Source organism: Dromaius novaehollandiae, chromosome 11 (assembly GCF_036370855.1).
Source record: "Dromaius novaehollandiae isolate bDroNov1 chromosome 11, bDroNov1.hap1, whole genome shotgun sequence".
NCBI classification, from domain to species: Eukaryota; Metazoa; Chordata; class Aves; order Casuariiformes; family Dromaiidae; genus Dromaius; species Dromaius novaehollandiae.
In genome coordinates, this window is record NC_088108.1 from 1,446,378 (window position 1) to 1,459,320 (window position 12,943).

A 12,943-nucleotide genomic window follows, 5' to 3' on the forward strand; every position below is an offset into this window, starting at 1 on the left:
AGGTCACAGCCTCCTAAGTACCTCCTAGGCCAGTGGCAAGCTCCTGCCTGCTGCCTGTGCTTGGGAGGCCACAGCAGCCTCAGTGCCTCCTAGGCCAGTGGCAGGCTCATGGCTGCTGCCTGTGCTTGTGAGGTCACCGCAGCCTCAGTGTCTCATAGGTTAGTGGCAATCGCCCCACCTGGCTGTCCTTGTGAGGTCACAGGAGCCTCAGTGCCTCCTAGGGCCAGTGGCAGGCTCATGACTGCTGGCTGTGCTTGGGAGGTACAGCAGCCTCAGTGCCTCCTAGGCCAGTGGCAGGCTCATGGCTGCTGGCTGTGCTTGGGAGGTCACAGCAGCCTCAGTGCCTCCGAGGCCACTGGCAGGCTCCTGGCTGCTGGCTGTGCTTGTGAGGTCACCGCAGCCTCAGTGCCTCATAGGTTAGTGGCAATCGCCCCACCTGGCTGTCCTTGTGAGGTCACAGGAGCCTCAGTGCCTCCGACGGCCAGTGGCAGGCTCATGACTGCTGGCTGTGCTTGTGAGGTACAGGAGCCTCAGTGCCTCCTAGGGCAGTTGCAAGCTCATGCCTGCTGGCTCTGCTTGTGAGGTGTCAGCAACCTCAGTGCCTCCTAGGCCAGTGGCAGACTCATGGCTGCTGGCTGTGCTTGTGAGGTCGCAGCAGACTCAGTGCCTCCGAGGCCAGTGGCAGGCTCATGGCTGCTGGCTGTGCTTGTGAGGTCGCAGCAGCCTCAGTGCCTCCGAGGCCAGTGGCAGGCTCCTGGCTGCTGCCTGTGCTTGGGAGGTCACAGCAGCCTCAGTGCCTCCGAGGCCAGTGGCAGGCTCCTGGCTGCTGGCTGTGCTTGTGAGGTCACAGCAGCCTCAGTGCCTCCTAGGCCAGTGGCAGGCTCCAGGCAGCAGCCTGTGCTTGTGAGTTCACAGCAGCCTCAGTGCCTCATAGTTTAGTGTTTAGCGCCCCCTGCTTGCTGTGCTTGTGAGATAACAGCAGCCTCAGTGCCTCTGTGACCAGTGGCAGGCTCATGGCTGCTGGCTGTGCTTGTGAGGTCACAGCTGCTGGAATGCCTCCTAGGCCAGTTGCAGACTTATGGCTGTTGGCTGTGCTTCTGAGGTCACAGCAGCCTCAGTGCCTCCCAGGCCAGTGGCAGGCTCCTGGCTGCTGGATGTGCTTGGGAGGTCACAGCAGCCTCAGTTATTCCTACGTTAGTCTACAGCGCCCACTGCTGGCTGTGCTTGTGAGGTCACAGCAGCCTGAAAGTCTCCGAGGTCAGTTGCATGCTCATGGCTGCTGGCTCTGCTTGTGAGGTGAGAGCAGCCTCAGTGCCTCCTAGGACACTGGCAGGCACATGGCTGCCGGCTGTGCTTGTGAGGTCACAGCAGCCTCAGTGCCTCATAGGTAACTCTACAGCGCCCCCTGCTGGCTGTGCTTGGGAGGTCACAGCAGCCTCAGTGCCTCCTAGGCCAGTGGCAGGCTCCTGGCTGCTGCCTGTGCCTGTGAGGTCACAGCAGCCTCAGTGTCTCCGAGGCCACTGGCAGGCACATGGCTGCCGACTGTGCTTGTGAGGTCACCGCAGCCTCAGTGCCTCATAGGTTAGTGGCAATCGCCCCACCTGGCTGTCCTTGTGAGGTCACAGGAGCCTCAGTGCCTCCTAGGGCCAGTGGCAGGCTCCTGACTGCTGGCTGTGCTTGTGAGGTCACAGCAGCCTAAGTGCCTCCTCGGCTGGAGGAAAGTTCATACCTGCTGGCTGTGCTTTGGAGGTCACAGCAGCCTCAGTGCCTCCGAGGTCAGTGGCCAGCAAAAGGCTGCTGGCTGTGCTTGTGAGGTCACAGCAGCCTCAGTGCCTCCTACGTCAGTTGCATGCTCCTGGATGCTGGCTGTGCTTGGGAGGTCACAGCAGCCTCAGTGCCTCCTAGGCCAGTGGCAGGCGCATGGCTGCTGCCTGTGCTTGTGAGGTCACAGCAGACTCAGTGCCTCCGAGGCCAGTGGCAGGCTCCTGGCTGCTGGCTGTGCTTGTGAGGTCACAGCAGCCTCAGTGCCTCATAGCTTAGTGTTTAGCGCCCCCTGCTGGCTGTGCTTGTGAGATAACAGCAGCCTCAGTACCTCTGTGGCCAGTGGCAGGCTCATGGCTGCTGGCTGTGCTTCTGAGGTCACAGCAGCCTCAGTGCCTCCCAGGCCAGTGGCAGGCTCCTGGCTGCTGGCTGTGCTTGTGAGGTCACAGCAGCCTCAGTGATTCCTACGTTAGTCTACAGCGCCCACTGCTGGCTGTGCTTGTGAGGTCACAGCAGCCTGAAAGTCTCCGAGGTCAGTTGCATGCTCATGGCTGCTGGCTCTGCTTGTGAGGTGATAGCAGCCTCAGTGCCTCCTAGGCCACTGGCAGGCACATGGCTGCCGGCTGTGCTTGTGAGGTGTCATCAAACTCAGTGCCTCCTAGGCCAGTGGCAGGCTCATGGCTGCTGGCTGTGCTTGTGAGGTCACAGCAGCCTCCGTGCCTCCGAGGCCAGTGGCAGGCTCCTGGATGCTGCCTGTGCTTGTGAGGTCACAGCAGCCTCAGTGCCTCCGAGGTCAGTGGCATGCTCATGGCTGCTGGCTGTTTTTGGGAGGTCACAGCAGCCTCAGTGCCTCTGAGGCCAGTGGCAGGCTCATGGCTGCTGGCTGTGCTTGGGAGGTCACAGCAGCCTGGCTGCCTTCTGGGTAACTCTGCAGTGCCCCCTGCTGGCTGCGCTTGTGAGGTCACAGTAACCTCAGTGCCTCCTAGGCCAGTTGCAGGCGCATGGCTGCTGGCTGTGCTTGTGAGGTCACAGCCTCCTAAGTACCTCCTAGGCCACTGGCAAGCTCCTGCCTGCTGGCTGTGCTTGGGAAGTCACAGCAGCCTCAGTGCCTCCTAGGCCAGTGGCAGGTTCCTGGCTGCTGGCTGTGCTTGTGAGGTCACCGCAGCCTCAGTGCCTCATAGGTTAGTGGCAATCGCCCCACCTGGCTGTCCTTGTGAGGTCACAGGAGCCTCAGTGCCTCCTAGGGCCAGTGGCAGGCTCCTGACTGCTGGCTGTGCTTGGGAGGTCACAGCAGCCTCAGTGCCTCCTAGGCAAGTGGCAGGCGCATGGCTGCTGCCTGTGCTTGTGAGGTCACAGCAGCCTCAGTGCCTCCAAGGCCAGTGGCAGGCTCCTGGCTGCTGGCTGTGCTTGTGAGGTCACAGCAGCCTCAGTGCCTCTGAGGTCAGTGGCCTGCTCATGGCGGCTGGCTGTCCTTGTGAGGTCACAGCAGCCTCAGTGCCTCCGAGGCCAGTGGCAGGCTCCTGGCTGCTGGCTGTGCTTGTGAGGTCACCGCAGCCTCAGTGCCTCATAGGTTAGTGGCAATCGCCCCACCTGGCTGTCCTTGTGAGGTCACAGGAGCCTCAGTGCCTCCTAGGGCCAGTGGCAGGCTCATGACTGCTGGCTGTGCTTGGGAGGTGTCAGCAACCTCAGTGCCTCCGAGGCCAGTGGCAGACTCATGGCTGCTGGCTGTGCTTGTGAGGTCGCAGCAGTCTCAGCGCCTCCTAGGCCAGTTGCATGCTCATGGCTGCTGGCTGTGCTTGTGAGGTCCCAGCAGCCTAAGTGCCTCCTCGGCTGGAGGAAAGCTCATACCTGCTGGCTGTGCTTTGGAGGTCACAGCAGCCTCAGTGCCTCCGAGGTCAGTGGCCAGCAAAAGGCTGCTGGCTGTGCTTGTGAGGTCACAGCAGCCTCAGTGCCTCCTACGTCAGTTGCATGCTCCTGGATGCTGGCTGTGCTTGGGAGGTCACAGCAGCCTCAGTGCCTCCTAGGACAGTGGCAGGCGCATGGCTGCTGCCTGTGCTTGTGAGGTCACAACAGCCTCAGTGCCTCCGAGGCCAGTGGCAGGCTCCTGGCTGCTGGCTGTGCTTGTGAGGTCACAGCAGCCTCAGTGCCTCATAGCTTAGTGTTTAGCGCCCCCTGCTGGCTGTGCTTGTGAGATAACAGCAGCCTCAGTGCCTCTGTGGCCAGTGGCAGGCTCATGGCTGCTGGCTGTGCTTCTGAGGTCACAGCAGCCTCAGTGCCTCCCAGGCCAGTGGCAGGCTCCTGGCTGCTGGATGTGCTTGGGAGGTCACAGCAGCCTCAGTGATTCCTACGTTAGTCTACAGCGCCCACTGCTGGCTGTGCTTGTGAGGTCACAGCAGCCTGAAAGTCTCCGAGGTCAGTTGCATGCTCATGGCTGCTGGCTCTGCTTGTGAGGTGATAGCAGCCTCAGTGCCTCCTAGGCCAGTGGCAGGCACATGGCTGCCGGCTGTGCTTGTGAGGTGTCATCAAACTCAGTGCCTCCTAGGCCAGTGGCAGGCTCATGGCTGCTGGCTGTGCTTGTGAGGTCACAGCAGCCTCCGTGCCTCCGAGGCCAGTGGCAGGCTCCTGGCTGCTGCCTGTGCTTCTGAGGTCACAGCAGCCTCCGTGCCTCCGAGGTCAGTGGCATGCTCATGGCTGCTGGCTGTTTTTGGGAGGTCACAGCAGCCTCAGTGCCTCCTAGCCCAGTGGCAGGCTCATGGCTGCTGGCTGTGCTTGGGAGGTCACAGCAGCCTGGCTGCCTTCTGGGTAACTCTGCAGCGCCCCCTGCTGGCTGCGCTTGTGAGGTCACAGTAACCTCAGTGCCTCCTAGGCCAGTTGCAGGCGCATGGCTGCTGGCTGTGCTTGTGAGGTCACAGCCTCCTAAGTACCTCCTAGGCCAGTGGCAAGCTCCTGCCTGCTGGCTGTGCTTGGGAGGCCACAGCAGCCTCAGTGCCTCCTAGGCCAGTGGCAGGCTCCTGGCTGCTGGCTGTGCTTGTGAGGTCACCGCAGCCTCAGTGTCTCATAGGTTAGTGGCAATCGCCCCACCTGGCTGTCCTTGTGAGGTCACAGGAGCCTCAGTGCCTCCTAGGGCCAGTGGCAGGCTCATGACTGCTGGCTGTGCTTGGGAGGTACAGCAGCCTCAGTGCCTCCTAGGCCAGTGGCAGGCTCATGGCTGCTGGCTGTGCTTGGGAGGTCACAGCAGCCTCAGTGCCTCCGAGGCCACTGGCAGGCTCCTGGCTGCTGCCTGTGCTTGTGAGGTAACCGCAGCCTCAGTGCCTCATAGGTTAGTGGCAATCGCCCCACCTGGCTGTCCTTGTGAGGTCACAGGAGCCTCAGTGCCTCCTACGGCCAGTGGCAGGCTCATGACTGCTGGCTGTGCTTGTGAGGTACAGGAGCCTCAGTGCCTCCTAGGGCAGTTGCAAGCTCATGCCTGCTGCCTCTGCTTGTGAGGTGTCAGCAACCTCAGTGCCTCCTAGGCCAGTGGCAGACTCATGGCTGCTGGCTGTGCTTGTGAGGTCGCAGCAGACTCAGTGCCTCCGAGGCCAGTGGCAGGCTCCTGGCTGCTGGCTGTGCTTGTGAGGTCGCAGCAGCCTCAGTGCCTCCGAGGCCAGTGGCAGGCTCCTGGCTGCTGCCTGTGCTTGGGAGGTCACAGCAGCCTCAGTGCCTCCGAGGCCAGTGGCAGGCTCCTGGCTGCTGGCTGTGCTTGTGAGGTCACAGCAGCCTCAGTGCCTCCTAGGCCAGTGGCAGGCTCCAGGCAGCAGCCTGTGCTTGTGAGTTCACAGCAGCCTCAGTGCCTCATAGTTTAGTGTTTAGCGCCCCCTGCTTGCTGTGCTTGTGAGATAACAGCAGCCTCAGTGCCTCTGTGACCAGTGGCAGGCTCATGGCTGCTGGCTGTGCTTGTGAGGTCACAGCAGCCTGAATGCCTCCTAGGCCAGTTGCAGACTTATGGCTGTTGGCTGTGCTTCTGAGGTCACAGCAGCCTCAGTGCCTCCCAGGCCAGTGGCAGGCTCCTGGCTGCTGGATGTGCTTGGGAGGTCACAGCAGCCTCAGTGATTCCTACGTTAGTCTACAGCGCCAACTGCTGGCTGTGCTTGTGAGGTCACAGCAGCCTGAAAGTCTCCGAGGTCAGTTGCATGCTCATGGCTGCTGGCTCTGCTTGTGAGGTGATAGCAGCCTCAGTGCCTCCTAGGCCACTGGCAGGCACATGGCTGCCGGCTGTGCTTGTGAGGTCACAGCAGCCTCAGTGCCTCATAGGTAACTCTACAGCGCCCCCTGCTGGCTGTGCTTGGGAGGTCACAGCAGCCTCAGTGCCTCCTAGGCCAGTGGCAGGCTCCTGGCTGCTGCCTGTGCCTGTGAGGTCACAGCAGCCTCAGTGTCTCTGAGGCCAGTGGCAGGCTCATGGCTGCTGGCTGTGCTTGGGAGGTCACAGCAGCCTGGGTGCCTTCTGGGTAACTCTGCAGCGCCCCCTGCTGGCTGCGCTTGTGAGGTCACAGTAACCTCAGTGCCTCCTAGGCCAGTTGCAGGCGCATGGCTGCTGGCTGTGCTTGTGAGGTCACAGCCTCCTAAGTACCTCCTAGGCCACTGGCAAGCTCCTGCCTGCTGGCTGTGCTTGGGAGGTCACAGCAGCCTCAGTGCCTCCTAGGCAAGTGGCAGGCGCATGGCTGCTGCCTGTGCTTGTGAGGTCACAGCAGCCTCAGTGCCTCCAAGGCCAGTGGCAGGCTCCTGGCTGCTGCCTGTGCTTGTGAGGTCACAGCAGCCTCAGTGCCTCTGAGGCCAGTGGCCTGCTCATGGCGGCTGGCTGTCCTTGTGAGGTCACAGCAGCCTCAGTGCCTCCGAGGCCAGTGGCAGGCTCCTGGCTTCTGGCTGTGCTTGTGAGGTGACCGCAGCCTCAGTGCCTCATAGGTTAGTGGCAATCGCCCCACCTGGCTGTCCTTGTGAGGTCACAGGAGCCTCAGTGCCTCCTAGGGCCAGTGGCAGGCTCATGACTGCTGGCTGTGCTTGGGAGGTACAGGAGCCTCAGTGCCTCCTAGGGTAGTTGCATGCTCATGCCTGCTGGCTGTGCTTGTGAGGTGTCAACAACCTCAGTGCCTCCGAGGCCAGTGGCAGACTCATGGCTGCTGGCTGTGCTTGTGAGGTCGCAGCAGCCTCAGTGCCTCCTAGGGCAGTTGCATGATCATGCTTGCTGGCTGTGCTGGTGAGGTCACAGCAGCCTCAGCGCCTCCTAGGCCAGTGGCAGGCTCATGGCTGCTGGCTGTGCTTCTGAGGTCACAGCAGCCTCAGTGCCTCCCAGGCCAGTGGCAGGCTCCTGGCTGCTGGATGTGCTTGGGAGGTCACAGCAGCCTCAGTGATTCCTACGTTAGTCTACAGCGCCCACTGCTGGCTGTGCTTGTGAGGTCACAGCAGCCTGAAAGTCTCCGAGGTCAGTTGCATGCTCATGGCTGCTGGCTCTGCTTGTGAGGTGATAGCAGCCTCAGTGCCTCCTAGGCCACTGGCAGGCACATGGCTGCCGGCTGTGCTTGTGAGGTGTCATCAAACTCAGTGCCTCCTAGGCCAGTGGCAGGCTCATGGCTGCTGGCTGTGCTTGTGAGGTCACAGCAGCCTCCGTGCCTCCGAGGCCAGTGGCAGGCTCCTGGATGCTGCCTGTGCTTGTGAGGTCACAGCAGCCTCAGTGCCTCCGAGGTCAGTGGCATGCTCATGGCTGCTGGCTGTTTTTGGGAGGTCACAGCAGCCTCAGTGCCTCTGAGGCCAGTGGCAGGCTCATGGCTGCTGGCTGTGCTTGGGAGGTCACAGCAGCCTGGCTGCCTTCTGGGTAACTCTGCAGCGCCCCCTGCTGGCTGCGCTTGTGAGGTCACAGTAACCTCAGTGCCTCCTAGGCCAGTTGCAGGCGCATGACTGCTGGCTGTGCTTGTGAGGTCACAGCCTCCTAAGTACCTCCTAGGCCACTGGCAAGCTCCTGCCTGCTGGCTGTGCTTGGGAAGTCACAGCAGCCTCAGTGCCTCCGAGGCCAGTGGCAGGCTCCTGGCTGCTGGCTGTGCTTGTGAGGTCACCGCAGCCTCAGTGCCTCATAGGTTAGTGGCAATCGCCCCACCTGGCTGTCCTTGTGAGGTCACAGGAGCCTCAGTGCCTCCTAGGCCAGTGGCAGGCGCATGGCTGCTGCCTGTGCTTGTGAGGTCACAGCAGCCTCAGTGCCTCCAAGGCCAGTGGCAGGCTCCTGGCTGCTGGCTGTGCTTGTGAGGTCACAGCAGCCTCAGTGCCTCTGAGGTCAGTGGCCTGCTCATGGCGGCTGGCTGTCCTTGTGAGGTCACAGCAGCCTCAGTGCCTCCGAGGCCAGTGGCAGGCTCCTGGCTGCTGGCTGTGCTTGTGAGGTCACCGCAGCCTCAGTGCCTCATAGGTTAGTGGCAATCGCCCCACCTGGCTGTCCTTGTGAGGTCACAGGAGCCTCAGTGCCTCCTAGGGCCAGTGGCAGATCATGACTGCTGGCTGTGCTTGGGAGGTACAGGAGCCTCAGTGCCTCCTAGGGTAGTTGCATGCTCACGCCTGCTGGCTGTGCTTGTGAGGTGTCAGCAACCTCAGTGCCTCCGAGGCCAGTGGCAGACTCATGGCTGCTGGCTGTGCTTGTGAGGTCGCAGCAGTCTCAGCACCTCCTAGGCCAGTTGCATGCTCATGGCTGCTGGCTGTGCTTGTGAGGTCACAGCAGCCTAAGTGCCTCCTCGGCTGGAGGAAAGCTCATACCTGCTGGCTGTGCTTTGGAGGTCACAGCAGCCTCAGTGCCTCCGAGGTCAGTGGCCAGCAAAAGGCTGCTGGCTGTGCTTGTGAGGTCACAGCAGCCTCAGTGCCTCCTACGTCAGTTGCATGCTCCTGGATGCTGGCTGTGCTTGGGAGGTCACAGCAGCCTCAGTGCCTCTGAGGCCAGTGGCAGGCTCCTCGCTGCTGCCTGTGCTTGTGAGGTCACAACAGCCTCAGTGCCTCCGAGGCCAGTGGCAGGCTCCTGGCTGCTGGCTGTGCTTGTGAGGTCACCGCAGCCTCAGTGCCTCATAGGTTAGTGGCAATCGCCCCACCTGGCTGTCCTTGTGAGGTCACAGGAGCCTCAGTGCCTCCTAGGGCCAGTGGCAGGCTCATGACTGCTGGCTGTGCTTGGGAGGTACAGGAGCCTCAGTGCCTCCTAGGGTAGTTCCATGCTCATGCCTGCTGGCTGTGCTTGTGAGGTGTCAGCAACCTCAGTGCCTCCGAGGCCAGTGGCAGACTCATGGCTGCTGGCTGTGCTTGTGAGGTCGCAGCAGCCTCAGTGCCTCCTAGGGCAGTTGCATGCTCATGCTTGCTGGCTGTGCTTGTGAGGTCACAGCAGCCTCAGCGCCTCCTAGGCCAGTGGCAGGCTCCTGGATGCTGGCTGAGCTTGTGAGGTCACAGCAGCCTAAGTGCCTCCTCGGCTGGAGGAAAGTTCATACCTGCTGGCTGTGCTTTGGAGGTCACAGCAGCCTCAGTGCCTCCGAGGTCAGTGGCCAGCAAAAGGCTGCTGGCTGTGCTTGTGAGGTCACAGCAGCCTCAGTGCCTCCTACGTCAGTTGCATGCTCCTGGATGCTGGCTGTGCTTGGGAGGTCACAGCAGCCTCAGTGCCTCCTAGGCCAGTGGCAGGCGCATGGCTGCTGCCTGTGCTTGTGAGGTCACAGCAGACTCAGTGCCTCCGAGGCCAGTGGCAGGCTCCTGGCTGCTGCCTGTGCTTGTGAGGTCACAGCAGCCTCAGTGCCTCATAGCTTAGTGTTTAGCGCCCCCTGCTGGCTGTGCTTGTGAGATAACAGCAGCCTCAGTGCCTCTGTGGCCAGTGGCAGGCTCATGGCTGCTGGCTGTGCTTCTGAGGTCACAGCAGCCTCAGTGCCTCATAGCTTAGTGTTTAGCGCCCCCTGCTGGCTGTGCTTGTGAGATAACAGCAGCCTCAGTGCCTCTGTGGCCAGTGGCAGGCTCATGGCTGCTGGCTGTGCTTCTGAGGTCACAGGAGCCTCAGTGCCTCCCAGGCCAGTGGCAGGCTCCTGGCTGCTGGATGTGCTTGGGAGGTACAGCAGCCTCAGTGCCTCCGAGGCCAGTGGCAGGCTCATGGCTGCTGGCTGTGCTTGTGAGGTCACCGCAGCCTGAATGCCTCATAGGTTAGTGGCAATCGCCCCACCTGGCTGTCCTTGTGAGGTCACAGGAGCCTCAGTGCCTCCGACGGCCAGTGGCAGGCTCATGACTGCTGGCTGTGCTTGTGAGGTACAGGAGCCTCAGTGCCTCCTAGGGCAGTTGCAAGCTCATGCCTGCTGGCTCTGCTTGTGAGGTGTCAGCAACCTCAGTGCCTCCTAGGCCAGTGGCAGACTCATGGCTGCTGGCTGTGATTGTGAGGTCGCAGCAGACTCAGTGCCTCCGAGGCCAGTGGCAGGCTCATGGCTGCTGGCTGTGCTTGTGAGGTCGCAGCAGCCTCAGTGCCTCCGAGGCCAGTTGCATGCTCCTGGCTGCTGCCTGTGCTTGGGAGGTCACAGCAGCCTCAGTGCCTCCGAGGCCAGTGGCAGGCTCCTGGCTGCTGGCTGTGCTTGTGAGGTCACAGCAGCCTCAGTGCCTCCTAGGCCAGTGGCAGGCTCCAGGCAGCAGCCTGTGCTTGTGAGTTCACAGCAGCCTCAGTGCCTCATAGCTTAGTGTTTAGCGCCCCCTGCTGGCTGTGCTTGTGAGATAACAGCAGCCTCAGTGCCTCTGTGACCAGTGGCAGGCTCATGGCTGCTGGCTGTGCTTGTGAGGTCACAGCTGCTGGAATGCCTCCTAGGCCAGTTGCAGACTTATGGCTGTTGGCTGTGCTTCTGAGGTCACAGCAGCCTCAGTGCCTCCCAGGCCAGTGGCAGGCTCCTGGCTGCTGGCTGTGCTTGGGAGGTCACAGCAGCCTCAGTGATTCCTACGTTAGTCTACAGCGCCCACTGCTGGCTGTGCTTGTGAGGTCACAGCAGCCTGAAAGTCTCCGAGGTCAGTTGCATGCTCATGGCTGCTGGCTCTGCTTGTGAGGTGATAGCAGCCTCAGTGCCTCCTAGGCCACTGGCAGGCACATGGCTGCCGGCTGTGCTTGTGAGGTCACAGCAGCCTCAGTGCCTCATAGGTAACTCTACAGCGCCCCCTGCTGGCTGTGCTTGGGAGGTCACAGCAGCCTCAGTGCCTCCTAGGCCAGTGGCAGGCTCCTGGCTGCTGCCTGTGCCTGTGAGGTCACAGCAGCCTCAGTGTCTCCGAGGCCAGTGGCAGGCTCATGGCTGCTGGCTGTGCTTGGGAGGTCACAGCAGCCTGGGTGCCTTCTGGGTAACTCTGCAGCGCCCCCTGCTGGCTGCGCTTGTGAGGTCACAGTAATCTCAGTGCCTCCTAGGCCAGTTGCAGGCGCATGGCTGCTGGCTGTGCTTGTGAGGTCACAGCCTCCTAAGTACCTCCTAGGCCACTGGCAAGCTCCTGCCTGCTGGCTGTGCTTGGGAGGTCACAGCAGCCTCAGTGCCTCCTAGGCAAGTGGCAGGCGCATGGCTGCTGCCTGTGCTTGTGAGGTCACAGCAGCCTCAGTGCCTCCAAGGCCAGTGGCAGGCTCCTGGCTGCTGCCTGTGCTTGTGAGGTCACAGCAGCCTCAGTGCCTCTGAGGCCAGTGGCCTGCTCATGGCGGCTGGCTGTGCTTGTGAGGTCACAGCAGCCTCAGTGCCTCCGAGGCCAGTGGCAGGCTCCTGGCTTCTGGCTGTGCTTGTGAGGTCACCGCAGCCTCAGTGCCTCATAGGTTAGTGGCAATCGCCCCACCTGGCTGTCCTTGTGAGGTCACAGGAGCCTCAGTGCCTCCTAGGGCCAGTGGCAGGCTCATGACTGCTGGCTGTGCTTGGGAGGTACAGGAGCCTCAGTGCCTCCTAGGGTAGTTGCATGCTCATGCCTGCTGGCTGTGCTTGTGAGGTGTCAGCAACCTCAGTGCCTCCGAGGCCAGTGGCAGCCTCATGGCTGCTGGCTGTGCTTGTGAGGTCACCGCAGCCTCAGTGCCTCCTAGGGCAGTTGCATGCTCATGCTTGCTGGCTGTGCTTGTGAGGTCACAGCAGCCTCAGCGCCTCCTAGGCCAGTGGCAGGCTCCTGGATGCTGGCTGAGCTTGTGAGGTCACAGCAGCCTAAGTGCCTCCTCGGCTGGAGGAAAGTTCATACCTGCTGGCTGTGCTTGTGAGGTCACAGCAGCCACAGTGCCTCCGAGGTCAGTGGCCAGCAAAAGGCTGCTGGCTGTGCTTGTGAGGTCACAGCAGCCTCAGTGCCTCCTACGTCAGTTGCATGCTCCTGGATGCTGGCTGTGCTTGGGAGGTCACAGCAGCCTCAGTGCCTCCTAGGCCAGTGGCAGGCGCATGGCTGCTGGCTGTGGTTGTGAGGTCACAGCAGACTCAGTGCCTCCGAGGCCAGTGGCAGGCTCCTGGCTGCTGGCTGTGCTTGTGAGGTCACAGCAGCCTCAGTGCCTCATAGCTTAGTGTTTAGCGCCCCCTGCTGGCTGTGCTTGTGAGATAACAGCAGCCTCAGTGCCTCTGTGGCCAGTGGCAGGCTCATGGCTGCTGGCTGTGCTTCTGAGGTCACAGGAGCCTCAGTGCCTCCCAGGCCAGTGGCAGGCTCCTGGCTGCTGGATGTGCTTGGGAGGTCACAGCAGCCTCAGTGATTCCTACGTTAGTCTACAGCGCCCACTGCTGGCTGTGCTTGTGAGGTCACAGCAGCCTGAAAGTCTCCGAGGTCAGTTGCATGCTCATGGCTGCTGGCTCTGCTTGTGAGGTGATAGCAGCCTCAGTGCCTCCTAGGCCACTGGCAGGCACATGGCTGCCAGCTGTGCTTGTGAGGTGTCAGCAAACTCAGTGCCTCCTAGGCCAGTGGCAGGCTCATGGCTGCTGGCTGTGCTTGGGAGGTCACAGCAGCCTCCGTGCCTCCGAGGCCACTGGCAGGCTCCTGGCTGCTGGCTGTGCTTGTGAGGTCACAGCAGCCTCAGTGCCTCCGAGGTCAGTGGCATGCTCATGGCTGCTGGCTGTTTTTGGGAGGTCACAGCAGCCTCAGTGCCTCTGAGGCCAGTGGCAGGCTCATGGCTGCTGGCTGTGCTTGGGAGGTCACAGCAGCCTGGCTGCCTTCTGGGTAACTCTGCAGCGCCCCCTGCTGGCTG